Source organism: Hydra viridissima, unplaced genomic scaffold, assembly GCF_058129835.1.
Source record: "Hydra viridissima isolate aposymbiotic clone 2 unplaced genomic scaffold, HvirCarnegie_v1 scaffold_6, whole genome shotgun sequence".
NCBI classification, from domain to species: domain Eukaryota; kingdom Metazoa; phylum Cnidaria; class Hydrozoa; order Anthoathecata; family Hydridae; genus Hydra; species Hydra viridissima.
In genome coordinates, this window is record NW_028324305.1 from 1,238,314 (window position 1) to 1,240,813 (window position 2,500).

The 2,500-nt window shown below is 37.3% G+C and overlaps 1 pseudogene across 1 annotated transcript in view; it reads right to left on the reverse strand.

Moving 5' to 3' along the window:
* Positions 1 to 559: 559 nt before the first annotated feature.
* Positions 560 to 2,500, reverse strand: part of LOC145189972 (nitric oxide synthase 1-like) — a 38,535-nt pseudogene continuing 36,594 nt past the window's right edge. Inside the window, exon 29 of the transcript XR_016453365.1 lies at positions 560 to 2,500. This exon is cut by the window's right edge and continues 168 nt beyond it. The product of XR_016453365.1 is annotated as a nitric oxide synthase 1-like (transcript).

Sequence of the window (2,500 nt, forward strand, 5' to 3'; positions counted from 1 at the left end):
GGTTTTATTTAGTAAAATTAGATGCCCATGTGGTTCTCCCAATATGGACCAACTGCTGTCCCTAAAATGGACCAGTGGTTCAAGATGGGAAACTGTAGTCCATATTGGGGAACATAAGTTCTTATTCTCTAGGATGTTATTATTTTATCATAGGCTATTAATAAATTAAATTATCTTAATCTTACGTTTTATTTTAATCTTTGATTATTATTAGTATTTGAAATCTGACTAGACTATAGCCAGACTATAGAATCTATAATAGATTATAATTATTTAGTTATAGTAATTATAGATCTACTAAGTATTTACTATTACTATAATTGACCTATTAAATTTATATTAGATAATTATATAATAAAATAAGTTAAGATATAATTATAAGGCTAAGGGTCTAAAAATAATTAAGAATCATTATTAATATTATAGTATTATTATAGTTATAGGCTATAGGCCTAATGATTAAAATTAAATAAATAATAATAATAATAGCCTATTAATAATAATAGATAATGATAAATATTTATTAAGTATTATATTTGTAGTGGTAGATTGTAGTGGGTAAATTTAGACAAATTTATTTTTAAAATTTTGCCCTGTCCTACAATTTATTTCAATCTTTTTTTTTTAATCAGGGGCTGCTGGACTAATGATGATCTTCAACGTGCTATTGAGGCGTACAGAAATGGTGATATTGGCTTGAACAAATGTGCAGCCACATACGGCATCCCCAAAGCAACTCTAAAGAGGCATTTTGATAATGCTAACAAGTTTGCTAACGGCTTTAAAAAGCTAGGCAGAAGTACTATCCTTCCTGCGGATGTTGAGCTAGAAATACACAACCTAGTTTTAAAATTGGAGGCCATGTTTTTTGGAATGTCGAGGAAAGATTTAATGACTCTGGCATTTGAAGTTGCAAAACACAAGGGTTTAAATCACCCATTCAATAAGGATAAAGGTCAAGCTGGGAAAAAGTGGTATTACAAATTTTTAACCAGGTTCCCTGACCTCTGCCTCCGCCAACCAGAAGCTACTTCCATGTCGCGAGCCAGCGGCTTCAACCTGGGGGATGTTGACAGGTTTTTTAATTTACTAGAAAATTTAATAAAAGATCATTGCCTCAAGGCCAATAACATTTACAATATTGATGAATCTGGTATTTCAACCGTGCAAAAGAAATGCCAGCGCGTGCTTGGCCTAAAAGGCAAAAAACAGATAGGTAGCATAGCCAGTGCAGAAAGGGGTGTTAACACAACAGTTGTCTGTTGCGTAAATGCTGGTGGAACACATTATGTTCCACCAATGATTATATTCAAAAGAAAACGGATTCCTGATGAACTGGGAGATGGTGCACCAAAAGGCAGCATTGTAACATGTTCTGATTCAGGATGGATAAATTCTGAACTTTTCGTACAGTGGATGAGAATGTTCATCAGTCATGTGAAGCCAACAAAAGATGATAAGGTTTTACTTATTTTAGATGGCCACAAATCCCATACTAAAAATCTTGAGGCCATTCAGCTTGCCATTGACAACAATGTCATAATGTTGTCACTTCCACCTCACACAACACACAAATTGCAGCCTCTGGATAAAGCTTTTTTTAAGCCCCTTCAAGTCTACTACGACCAGGAGGTGGAAAAATGGCTGAGACTAAATCCAAGACGTTCAGTGAGTTCATATCAGGTGGCCAATCTTTTTTATCTGGCATATGCAAAGGCTGCTACCATGTCAACAGCAATTAATGGTTTTGCATCGTGTGGAATTTGGCCATGCACACGAGATGTTTTTAAACCTCAGGATTATGCGCCATCATTCGCTTCTCAAGCAGGAGACCACGAGACCATGCTGTCTTCACCACTTACATCAGGGACATTACCAGCACAAGCCCAGGAAGCTTCGATACCAGCATTGGTATGTGTAACTATACCAGCACAAGACCAGGAGGGTGTGCACCACTTCCAGGCATAATTGATGAGATGGTTCCAAAACCAACAACTTATGTGACCCACCCAGTGTCACTGGCTGTTAAAACGTCCCATTCCAAAACAGTTCTGCCACAGGTGCTGGAAAATTTTTTGCTCATCCCAATTTACTCTGATGGGAAATGTTTTTTTAGGTCAGTTGTTGTGTGCACAACACCAGATCTTCAGTCAGCTCAGCGAACGGCAAGCTGGTCAGTCCACTGCTTCATCTGAAGGAAACTGCTATGGCTGACTCACTTCGTAATCAGCTTGTTAGCCATTTGATATCTAATTTGGAAATATTGTCTGTTGACATGCACAGGGATACCTTAAATGCTGACCATCCCCAGCATCTTCACTTTAACTTGTTAGAAGAGCGTATTGCTCACATTGCCAAACCAGACTCGTTTGTGGGAGAATGGGAGATAAATCAGATCTCCTGTCTTCTGAAAACAAAAATTGTGATTCACAATGCAAACAGGAATGTGCTGATGTATGGTGAAGAACATAGTGATAACCCCATCACAGTGAAGTACACC